This window comes from Podarcis pityusensis, assembly GCF_964106645.2.
Source record: "Podarcis pityusensis genome assembly, chromosome: 3".
Lineage (NCBI taxonomy): Eukaryota > Metazoa > Chordata > Lepidosauria > Squamata > Lacertidae > Podarcis > Podarcis pityusensis.
The window spans coordinates 108,622,999-108,635,758 of record NC_138026.1 but is presented as its reverse complement, the minus strand read 5'-3'; the positions used below and the strand labels follow the sequence as shown (position 1 = coordinate 108,635,758).

General features: G+C 43.9%; 1 protein-coding gene across 35 annotated transcripts in view; it reads left to right on the top strand.

The window, feature by feature from the left end:
- The window catches only part of NRXN1 (neurexin 1), a 1,569,693-nt gene that overhangs the window by 1,502,808 nt on the left and 54,125 nt on the right, over positions 1 to 12,760 (top strand). The gene's annotated exons all lie outside the window — the stretch shown is intronic.

Here is a 12,760-nt window from a genome sequence, read left to right as displayed (position 1 = left end):
GTGCCTGTGTGTGTGTCTCTTAATTTTTGCTTGTTTGGAAAGGAGGAAGCGAGGAAGCTAACGCGAGCATGAAGAACAGATGCTTTCAATAATTGCTAGGTGGCTTTGTTTTTAATGACCTAGTAATTATTTTGGCTAAAAAAACAGATGCTTAAACCCTGAGTATGCCTGCTTTGGGGCACAATTTTGCATGTGTGTGTGTGTTTGCTTCTGTTTCTTTACCACTGTTAGCAGAGCACGGATGTCGCTGAATCTCTGTGCATGCCTTGTTTTTCTGCGTACGGAAGAATGACCGTGTTTGACTATCTAATATTTCATGGAACATAATGCAAAAGAGCATTATTTCTTTTTTTAAAAAAAATTTAAAAAACTAATGCTGATATATAAATATATATATTAAAGGTTAGTGGGATTTGCATGTTCATAACAACAAATGTGGTTTTTTCCCCTGTATTTGAGTGGAGGGGGCGACTAACTCTCTGTTTGTTTCTAACATGGAAATGTCAGTAACAAATCTCCAAGGCATCTAATTTAAAGTCTTTCCATTTTTTTCAGGATTATTCATTTCTATGATTTTATTGTGTGTGTGTGTGTGTGTGTGTGTGTGTGTAATACAGGCATCAGTTGTGTGCATAAATCGTATTTGTGTGTGAACGTACGTGTGTGTGGACCCCCTGTAGAAATAGAGACACCCCTTCACAGTCCTTATTCACAACAACAAGAGTGAAAGGGTCTTCACACTATCTACAGCTTGTGTGTTACCACAGGAGTGATGGGAGTCCCATTAGCCAAGGAGACAGGCATACAACAGGGTGTAAGACAATAGATTTATTGGGAGGGAAGGGGAGTGAAACAAAGGCTTAACATAAAGAGAGTAATTGGCAGGTTTTCTTTTTAAATCTCTTGTTATTAGAGTTCAGGGCAGAGGGATTTATAATTACCCTACCCCCCCAAAAAAAAAACCCAGAATAACAATACACTTCATTAGCAAGTATTATTCTGTATTTGCCCAGATTCATATATCAGCAGTTCTTAATCTGCCAGCATGCTGGCAGACTTGTGTTGTTTGATTTTTATTCGGTTGGTTTGATTTCTCTCTATTTTTCTGGGTCGGAGGGAGAGTTTACTTTAGATATCAAAGTTTGTGCAAAGTGTTTTTTTCTTTCTGGAATTGCATCCGAACTCTGTTCATCTTTGTGACTTGAGCAGTCAGAAAGCAGAGGTGTTTCCTGTCTCAGATCAGTTAATTGTGAGGTTGTATTTTCTGAGGGCAGTCATGATGGGGTCGGGTTTTTTTGGAGGACAGGGCATGGTGTGCTGTGGAAACTGCGAAACATTATCAACATTTCTATTATTACTGTTGCTGTTGTATTATATAGGGTCTGTTAACAAATCTGATTCAAGGGGTGGGCTCTAGTGATTATCAGCAGAGATAAATGCTAGACGAGGTTGAATGAAATAGCTCTCACCTTGGAAAACCTCAGCCTTTGCTGGGTTTCAGCCTGAGAGGGCTACACCATGAATTTTAACATTCCCAGCTCAGTCTTCCCAACAGCTGTTCACACTCATCTCTTGGGGACCACAGATAATTTGGCATGGCTAACAGCCTTTGCCAGAAGAGGCTAAGGGGTTGAGGTTCCATGGAAATCGAATTGCCTTCCTTCCCCACAATCCTTGCTGGTTTAACATGCAGTTAATTGGCAGGGCACCCTGAAGAACGGTACAAAATTCTCCCCACATTTGCAAGCGCGATGGCAGCAGAAGACACCCAGATGGCTTCCAGTTCAGCTTGTACACTCTCTTAATTGTTATCTCCCAAGATGGGTGGGAGCTTATGTGAATTCTCTGGGCCTGTTTTTGTACAGTCACCCAAATCAAGTGGCAACACTTTTTGTGTAGGAGAAGCGAAAGGTTTAAGGGGGCCCTGGGCAGGTTACCCCCTGGAGGGCAGGGACTGCACCACTCTGATCCCTTCTCCTTCCCCCTCCGTGCAACCTATTTTAAAATTTTATATATTTACATCTGGGGCGGCATACACTGCTCAGATACTCCAGAGGCTGTTCTCTCGGATGTGTCAGAAGCTTTTAAGCATACCGCCAGACAATGGGCAGTTTTATTGATTGCCAGTCCATTCCACCCAGAAGTAATCCCCCCTTGAATTCAGGGTGGCTTCCTCTCAAGAAAGTGGACATAGGAAAGTTCTCAACAAATCTGGCCTTCACAAATTACGCAGCGCCAAATCTAGGTTTGCTGCCAGGCTGTGCAACAGAGAACTGTAGCCCCATCTAGGCAACACTCTGTGGGATGCTCTCCTCAGAGATGCCCGCTGGGCCCTTGCCTTGTATATTAGTTAAAATGCTTGGCAAGGAATTTTGTTTTTTCCAGAAAGCCTTCTGTTGGCATGGTGCTGTTCTTTGTGACTTCGATATTTAACAGTGGTGCATCTGTTCTTCAATCGTCAGTGTCTTTTAATTCAATTGTCTTTGCTGCTTTTCATTTTGTATTATTATTATTATTATTATTATTTAAAAGGGTTTCATGTTTTTTTATTGGCTTTGTGCCATAGGTCTCTTTGGGTTTGTTTTGATAAAGAAAAGTGGGTTTTGAGTTATTCAGATAACTAAATGGAGATTCAGCTGGCACCTTTATTGTACACCTTTAGGCGTCAGGCAGAAATGTTCCTGTTCAACCAGGCCTTTGGCTGATTAACAACTGAAACCTTTAAAATGTGTTTGTGGGAAGGGGAGGGGGAAGGAAAGTTACTGCTTTGTTTTTGTTTTTATTATGTATGTTTTGATTTCATCTTGCATTTTTATGTTGTGAACCGCCCTGAGATCTACAGATGAAGTGCGGTATACAAATTTAATTAATAATAATAATAATAATAATAATAATAATAATAATAAATGAATGCACTTTTTTGCCACCTGTACTCTTTTTTGTTCTTAGGTGTATGCTTGTGTGCTCAGTTACAATTTAAAAGATGTGAGGTAGCTTTCATTCTCCAGATGAGTAAGACTCAAAGAACACCTTGTTTTAATGAGGGATCACATTTAAGGTATCTATTTGCTCCAAGTAGCAATTAGGGGGGATCAGGATTGGGGCCACAGCTACTGGGTCAACCCTCCACTGCCAACACTGTTCCACAGCAGCAGTCATGATCTACTTTGTTGTTGTTGTTTAGTCGTCTTAGTCATGTTCGACTCTCCGTGGCCCCATGAACTAGAGCATACCTTGGAAACTCTCACTTTCTTCTCAAAGCTTCTCCTTTTTTATGACCATGGAGTTTTCTTGGCAAAATACTGGAGTGGTTTGCCAGTTCCTTCTCCAGGTGGATCACATTTAGTCTAAACTCTTAACTATGACCTGTCCGTCTTGGGTGGCTCTGCACAGCATAGCTCATGGCTTCTTGGAGTTAGTCAAGCCCCTTCAACATGACAAGGCAGCGATCCATGAAGGGGCATGATCTACTACCCACCCCGCAAATGGTTCCATCCTGGAGCAAATAGCTACTTCCAGAGAGATGATTGTCATCAGGACCACAGTGGAGAAGGATGAATGCCCCACTCCCACATTCCTGATCCAGTTCCTGCCCCTCCCTTGACTTTTATTTTTATTTTCTTTTTTTAAAAAAAGGGGAAGGCAAGAAACAGGCATGCTAAAATGTGACTGCATTGTAATGTGTTGTTTAGCTCTGAGATGTTTATAGGCCATATTTGTCCCTTATTGGTCCGTTGAATGAGATCAAAGTGAGTGATGTCATCTGCTGTGGGACTGCATTGTACAAGTGTGAAATTTGGTGCTGGGATGTGACGTCCAACATCCTAAGTTTACAAGTTTCTAGTCCTTTTGACTGCAAAGGGTGTGGCCAGTCTCAGAAGCCAGGCGTAGGGGCTAAACAGCAATTGCTTATACTTCCCTCTCATTATTGTACAATATGGAATTTTATAGATGTTTTCTATGAGGATACTCTGCTGTGAGCGTGCCTTGATTTCATCCCATTATACTGATAATAAAATAATAGATTTCCAGGCACATTGTGGTGTGCTTTGAAATAAGATTATGGGCCTCTGTTGTATTGACTTTGCTGCTTTTCCTCTGCTTTTTAATTTCCCAGACAAATGAGTAAGGATTGTGTCTTTTCTTGGATCATGGTCTACTGTTTTCTAAGCACTTGGTTTGTTTCATGTGGTTGATGTGTAGAGTACATAGGGTCTTGGTAGACCTGGTCTCTTCCAAGGCTCCTTGTGTTTCCAGAGTATTATCAAACTCATTTTTTTCCTGAGGATCTGTTGCAGCCATGGTAGATATACTCCTTTCTTTTGACTCTTTGTGAAGCTGATGCAGAGTTTGTGCAAAGTTCTCAATTTTCTGGAACAGTAAAACTCTAAACAACTTCTAAAATTTTAGGGCAGTGAGGATTTCTATAAATTGTTGGTAAACTCAACCAAATTTCCCTTTCCCCACCCACCTACCTATCATGGTCTCCCATTGGCCTGATTCATGTCCTTTAAAAATGCTGTTGAAGTGGTTGTAGCAGAAAATAACTTATCAGTGGCTTATCTGTGTTTCCCCCATAATGAGTGTAGCTTGAGTTACCGTGTGGATTGGCCTTTTTATAAGGAGATCTCCATGCCTCCCCCACTACCTTCCTAGGTGTTGGTGTTGTTGCTGCTGTTGAATCCTTCCGATACGTTGGTTAAGCCATTTAATTTCAATGCATTTTCCATGGAAATACTCAGTTCCATGGACCCCATTTCTGGCAGCAACATGTTGCTCATGCAACACATGAGATATGCATTGCCTATGTGTGACCAAGTGTTCTGCTTTTCCAAGGTGTCCAGTCACACAGACTAAATCTGTGCAAGTTCAGGAACCAGAGTCAGGATGGCACAGCCTTTCTGTGATTTCTGAACGGGAGAAAGTACACAGTTTTCTGCTGCCACACACACACACAAGGAGCTGGGCCTGGCGCAGCCATTGGGTGAAGTGAGGCCACCACCTCAGGTGAAGGAAGCCCCTGAGATGGTGTCCCCATGGGTGCTGCCTCTGCTGCCAGCATAGAAGCAGTGCCAACACTGGGTGAGATCTCGCTGATTTTTGGCAAGATCTCACCAAAAGCCGTGTGAGATCTTGCAGAGCGTTTGAGATCTTGCTGGAAATTTGAAATATACTCAGAGTCGCAAAGTGATTCCATGCTCTTTATTCAGCTCATAGTGGTGAGGAGGAATGAATGAAAGTCCCCTCAAAGTATCTGCTTTATATACATTATTTACACAATGGGCTGCACATGATTGGCTAATTCTGGAATTCTACTGTGAGCCAATCAGGTTGTGGATTCACTTATATCTGGAGCATGATTGGGTGGTTCCTGCCAACCAATCCTACTGCTGCATTGTTCTAGGACCAATCAGACTGCTGCATTCTGAATCCTATTGTTCTAGGACCAATCAGACTGCTGCAGTTTGGATCCTATTCAACTCAGTACATAACAAAATTGGTGCGATCTCACCCACAATTGAGGCCAGTTCTACTTCTCCACCAGCATTGGGTTGGTAGGACTGGCAGAGGTAATAGAATGGTAAGGTAAAGGTAAAGGTAAAGGGACCCCTGACCATTAGGTCCAGTCGTGGCTGACTCTGGGGTTGCAGCGCTCATCTCGCTTTATTGGCCGAGGGAGCCGGCATACAACTTCCGGGTTATGTGGCCAGCATGACTATGCCGCTTCTGGCGAACCAGAGCAGCGCATGGAAATGCCGTTTACCTTTCCGCCGGAGCAGTACCTATTTATCTACTTGCACTTTGAGGTGCTTTCGAACTGCTAGGTGGGCAGGAGCAGGGACCGAGCAATGGGAGCTCACCCCATCGCGGGGATTCGAACCGCCAACCTTCTGATTGGCAAGTTCTAGGCTCTGTGGTTTAACCCACAGCCCCACCCACATCCCAAGCCAGCAGAATGGTAGGGCAGCACTTTTCACTTCAAGCAGTGAAACGGGGCATGCTGCCCTTGCAAGGAGCTCAGGTAAATCTGATGTATTGTATGAGAAGGAGACCTAATTCACAGCTGTTGACCTTAATCTTAACCCAATTCACCAGGTCTTAATGGTCAAGTGGATCAGGTTGAAGTTATACTAAGTAGCTATTCTTATTTTGTGACATGATGTTTCTTCTTCTGAATGCTCCAGCATATGGCTCCATTGATGTTCTGCATTTCCTGGCTGAGCCCACATTTTTTAAAAAGAGACTGTGCATTTAAACTATTTTCATATTGGTTTTCTCTTTTTCTGAAGTGCCGTGTATGTCTTGGCCAAGAATTGCCTTTCAAAGGAAACCAAACAGTAAATCAAATACAACCAATTCGGTTAGGATGCATTCTGTAAGGAACCACCTTTAGCTGTCTTCTCTTAATGGGTCTGCAAAATCTTATAATGATCCATTGGGATTTGGATCTGAAATGTACTATTGACATAGTCCTACCAAGGGATAATTTTTTTTAAATAAACCGTTTAAAATCCATCTGCACTTCTTATAAGTGCTTGTATTAATATATATATTTAAAAACCTTAAAACCTGCTGACCAGTTCATTGGGGGCACCGCCTTAATCAATCAAAATGTTTTAGATTGATTATTCTGACATTAATCAAATAGTCGCTGAACCACGTACTAAATCTTCTCTCTCTCTAAGCTTCAAGTAGTACATATGGATGTACACACTGTAAAAGCAGGCTCCATGGAAACAAAAGAAAATGGAGTGTTGCCTGTATGCGTGAGTTAAAACAGGTCAGAAGCGCATGTGCTTATTGTTATAATCACACTTTTTCCATACCTGTTTTAGCACATAGATAATATTCCAATCCCATTATTTTCAGTGGGGTTCATGTGCACCCAGCTAAGAAAGCAAATAGCTTTTTTGGGTTTTTTTGAGTGAGAGAGAGAAAATTGTTCTTGAAGAAAGGCCATTTTTAATTAAAATTGCCCCCCAACCAGTGTCCATTTCAGAAAAGAAATAGGCGTTTGCAGTTAACTAAGATATTTGGTAGGCAGGGAATGACCTGAACAAGATTGGATTGTTTCAGGGTGAGCACACCTGGTGTGCATGAGAATTTCCAGCTTGCTGATTCCACCTGTTGGAAGGTCAGCTTCCTACTCTCCCAAGCACTTTGGAATCTAATCCCCTTCCTGCTGGTTGAAAAGAGCTACCAAGTATTTTGCTTCTCCTCAACCTGCAGGGTGGTCATGTGTCCTACTTTACAGAGGACGGTCATCCATTTGAACGGGGGATAAAGCTATCCATGGCAGCTGTAGCTCCAGTGATCCTCCTAATTCCAGTGTGAAAGGCAGTACAGTGGTACCTCGGGTTAAGTACTTAATTCGTTCCGGAGGTCCGTTCTTAACCTGAAACTGTTCTTAACCTGAAGCACCACTTTAGCTAATGGGGCCTCCTGCTGCTGCCGCGCCGCCAGAGCACGATTTCTGTTCTCATCCTGAAGCAAAGTTCAGGGGTACTATTTCTGGGTTAGCAGAGTCTGTAACCTGAAGCTTTTGTAACCTGAAGCGTATGTTACCCGAGGTACCATTGTATGGGAATTGTAAGTGGAAAGAGTGCTTCTGCTCTCAGGTCCTGCTTCTTAGTTCCTCATAGGTATCTGGTTGGCCATTCTGAGGATGCCGGCTTAGATGGGCCTTTGGTTTGATCCAGAAAGGTTCTTCTTAGGTTCTTCATGGAGTCGTCTGTTTGAAGGCCTGCCCTGTCCAAGCCCAGTTTAAATATTTGTTGTTGTTGTTGTTTAGTCATTTAGTCATGTCCGACTCTTCATGACCCCATGGACCAGAGCACACCAGGCACTCCTGTCTTCCACCGCCTCCCGCAGTTTGGTCAGGCTCATGTTTGTAGCTTCAAGAACACTGTCCAACCATCTTGTCCTCTGTCGTCCCCTTCTCCTTGTGCTCTCCATCTTTCCCAACATCAGGGTCTTTTCCAGGGAGTCTTCTCTTCTCATGAGGTGGCCAAAGTATTGGAGCCTCAACTTCACGTTTAAAGATAAAGACCCCTAAGAAGGGAGAGCAGCAAGGAGCCTTGATGTTGCCCATCAACAGAGCAGGCACACCGGGTGCAAGGCTGAGATATAGCCTCTTTCTGCTACAGTCATTGTTTCTGAAGTGTTAGCGTATGCAACATTTCATGCAGATCTGTGTCCTTTGGTGACGTCGCCTCCTTTTTGACAGTGCATAATTGGCTACTCTATATACCCAACCCAACCCTTTCAGTGGTGTCCAAACTTTTTTCAAAGAGGGTCAGATTTGATGAAATGAAAGGCTGTGAGGGCTGACCAAAGAGCCGACCAAAATTGTTGAACTTTTTTTAGGATTTAAGTTCTTGAGGTTTTTTTAGGATTTTACCCCAGGAAATAAACTGCCTTAGGGACCGGCAGGCCAAATTAGGCCCCCAAAACGGACTTTGGACATGCCTGCCTTATGTAGCTTTGTGCAGAGAAAGGAGCTTGGCAAGTCTGGATTTAGAGAGAGGCTGCCTGAAACTCCTTACCTGCATAGGAAACTGCCTAATGCCAAGTCAGACCATTGGTCCATCTAGTTCAGTATTGTCTACAATGATACACAGTTGCTCTCAGAAAGGGTTCCTTCCCAGTCTGGTGCTAGTAGCTCAGTGGCAGAGCATATGCTTTGCATTAAGAAGGTCCCAAGTTCAATCCCTGGCATTTCCAGGTAGAGTTGCAAATGTCCCAGGTCTGTAAGCAAGGAGAACCCCTACTTGGAGATACAGTGGTACCTTGGTTTACAAACTTAACCCGTTCCAGAAGTCCATTCTTAAATCAAAGCGTTCTTAAACCAAGGTGTGCTTTCCCATAGCAGCAGGGGACTCAATTTACAAATGGAACACACTCAACAGGAAGCGGAACATGTTTTGCTTCCAAAGCAAAGTTCACAAACCAAAACACCTACTTCCGGGTTTGCAGCGTTCTATTTCCAAGTTGTTCATAAACTAAGCTGTTCTTAAACCAAGGTACCACTGTACTTGAGATTGGACCTTCTGCCTGCAGTGCATGCAGCCAAGCATGAACCAAGGCCAAGATTGGGTAAATACCATATTTTTCCGTGTATAAGACTAGGTTTTTTAACCAGAAAATTAGGTTTGAAATTGGGGCTCGTCTTATACACGGGTAGAGTTGAGGGGTGTTTTCTTAATTTGGAGTCCCCCAAAATAGGGGGCGTCTTATACACGGAAAAATATGGTATATCAATTTCTTTCTCATTTTCTCCAACCTTCAGTTCTCCATATTAGTTCACAATTTTAAAAAAGGTCACCCTGAGATTTCCCCCCAAATTTCCATGCACCGTTTTTGTATACAATTCAGCCCAATATATGCATATTATTGTAATGTAATAGAGTTTTTTGTGTTTTATTTTCACTACTACATACATTTTTATGGACACTTTCCTCTAATATAGGCATTTTTGCTTATTTTTGGAGAACTGCATCACAAAATTTGGTGAAGTGCACATTTGCAAGGATGGCTGTTTCCAAGGATAGCGGTTTCTGGAAGTGCAAGTTAAGTATTTTCACACTGAAATGTACGGAACTGAATTATCCTCCATCCCTAGCCAAGGCTGCCCTTCATTAGGACCTCTGACCTACCATTGACTCCCATACCATCCTCAGACTGCTCTGCCTATATCAACTCATGCCTGTTCCCCCTCCCATCACACGATTCAAGTCCTGAATAGCAACATGGGTAGCAGCTTGCTCTTCCAAGTTGAACATACAGCTTCTAATTGAACAGAAGATGTCCATCTGCCCTGAACCACCTGGGGCACTCAGTCGCAACTGTGTCTGTTGAGCTCTTAAATGATAGCCCTGATATATTTGTGTGCATTTCTGTGCCTACTGATGCAGTCACTGGGCTCCAAGAATAACTTAATGCGTAGCACAAGGTCAGAATTTTGCCTTTAGGATCTCTCTCTATCTCTCCGTGTTGTCTGTGAGCATCATCGGGATCTAAGGGGTAGTTATTTCAGAGTCGTTCTGCTGATATAAGAAGGGGACCGTGTGGTGTCCTGGCCTTGCTGTGTGTTCAGTTTCTATCCATAAATAACAATGTGGCCAACTCCTTGTCTCGTTTTTTTTCATCCCTTCCCGAACTGGAAGGCAAAGTTCCGAAATGTGGGGCCTCCTGTACTTTGGGGAGGAGGGTGGCTCCCAGTGCAATTTAGGAGAAGAATCTGAAGTTGCATGAAGAGAGAAGGCTCCCATCTTCAGAACTTTGCTCTCCAAGTCCTGGAGGGCTGGAAGAAGAGAAAGATAGTCTTGTGTAGAGGGGTGCTGGGATTAGCAAAATGCCTCCACTTTCCTCGCATCAAGCTCTGGGGCCAGGATGGCCTCTGTTCAAATTTGGGGTGCTTGAGGAATCCAATCTGTGTACATTTCGCAAGGAAAATGACCTGACCAGTGGCTCCTGGGCTAATGTGCAGATCCAAATGGGGTCACCCATTAAATTGGATTTGCCACCTCTTCAGTTATTGCCATGCAGTTCTTGGCTCACACAATGTATAAGAATGCATTTGACGTGCGCATTGGAGAGAAAACAAGCACAGAAATGCATATGTCGTGAGAAAATGTTGGACTCAAAATTTGCATGGAATTCCTTTCTCTTTTTAATTGTAGACAAATGCAGAAACAGGAAGTAACAGGTTTGTGAGTGAACATGTGCAAAAGTAAAACAGACCAGAAATGGACTGATTCATTCATTCATAGTACAAATCTTTGCTCAGCCACAAGGTTAATCGAGGGTAGAGACACGGGTTTTATTTTTAAGAAGAATCGAAGGTGGTAGGAAAGGGGGATTGTGTATTCAGTTGAGAATTTAGCTCCCTCTTCTTTTATAGTATCCACTTCTGAGTCTCTTAAAGTGATATGCACTGCATATGTGCTGCCTGTAGATTTATTGAGACGCATGTGATTTTTGTAGTTGGGTATCAATGACTGAGCATGACCCGTTTAGGCAAGGCAATGAACCTGTGGCCCTCCTGAAGTTGCTGGGCTACAGATCCCGTCATCCCTTACCACTGTCCATGATGGGTAGGGATGATGGGCATTATAGTCCAACAACAGCATCTACAGAACCCACAAGTACCTCACTCCTGCTATACAGGTTGTGCTCAGATATAGATGCCCGACTACAAAATTTGCACACCTCTCACCAAGACAGCACACATGTATGATGCAGTGCATGTCAATTTCAGATACTGAGAAGTGGATGTGACCTGAAAGAGGGTCAACCCTTGATTCACCTTTTAGCCCAGGAAAAGAGATTTCCGTTCTCATTTAGTTTGAGCGGAAACAGTGATTTCATTGGGGGAAATAATTTTAGAGCACAATAAGAGCCTAGGACTTGCCGATCAGAAGGTCGGCGGTTCGAATCCCCACGACGGGGTGAGCTCCCATTGCTCGGTCCCTGCTCCTGCCAACCTAGCAGTTGGAAAGCACGTCCAAGTGCAAGTAGATAAATAGGTACCGCTCTGGCAGGAAGGTAAACGGCGTTTCCGTGCACTGCTCTGGTTCGCCAGAAGCGGCTTAGTCATGCTGGCCACATGACCCGGAAGCTGTACACCGCCTCCCTCGGCCAATGAAGCGAGATGAGTGCTGCAACCCCAGAGTCGGCCACAACTGAACCTAATGGTCAGGGATCACTTTACCTTTTAAGGTCTTGCTGGTTCAGACCAAAGCCCTGTCTGGTCCAACATTCTGTTTCTCAGAGTGGCTAGCCAGATGTCTGTGGGAAGACCACAAATAGCGCATGAAGCAGCAACTCTCTGCTGTTGGTAGTTCCATAGCAACTGGTGTTCGAGATCCTGTCCCAGGTGGAAGGTTACAGGCTCTGCCAAACAGTTCCCTTCCAGTGTGCTTTCAAACAGTGTCACTCCTGGCCCACACTGGCAAAATGATTCCAGTGGAAATGGCAGACAAAAACATTCCAAAGCATGTGGGATTTTCTGAGAGAAGATGTTCCCACACAATTTCCAAATTACAGCAGAGCGGAGTTGGTCAGAAGGAATAAAATGAATGATGCTCGGTAGCCATCTAACAGAATTGGCTGACAATTCAGAGTAAAGTTTTGTTGACATTCTAGTTCAAAGCCAGGAAAGCTAAAATAACATGCCTCATTAGAAAGGGTGAACAAAGGTGTGATCCTGCTATTTAAGTCCATCATTTCGCCTCTCAAGGGCAGTTAAATAAATTTTAGAAGAGGAAGGGGTTTGGGCGGGGCAGTCATTTGCTCAGTTTTCCAAATGGGCTGTGAGACTCTTTTGCTAAGTGTGGACATGAAATGAGAGACAGTGTCAGACCCTTTCTTACAGAAGAGATTATTTTATTTGTGTGATCATACACTCTGTCTTGTGGGTTAAACCTCAGCGCCTAGGACTTGCCGATCACATGGTCGGCAGTTCGAATCCCCGCGGCGGGGTGAGCTCCCGTCGTTCAGTCCCAGCTCCTGCCCACCTAGCAGTTCGAAAGCACTCTTAAGTGCAAGTAGATAAATAAGTACCGCTTTATAGCGGGAAGGTAAACGGCGTTTCCGTGTGCTGCGCTGGTGCAGGCTCGCCAGAGCAGCTTCATCACCTGGAAGTGTCTCCGGACAGCGCTGGCCCCTGGCCTCTTAAGCGAGATGGGCGCGCAACCCCAGAGTCGGACACGACTGGCCCGTTTGGGCAGGGGTACCTTTACCTTTACCTTTACACTCT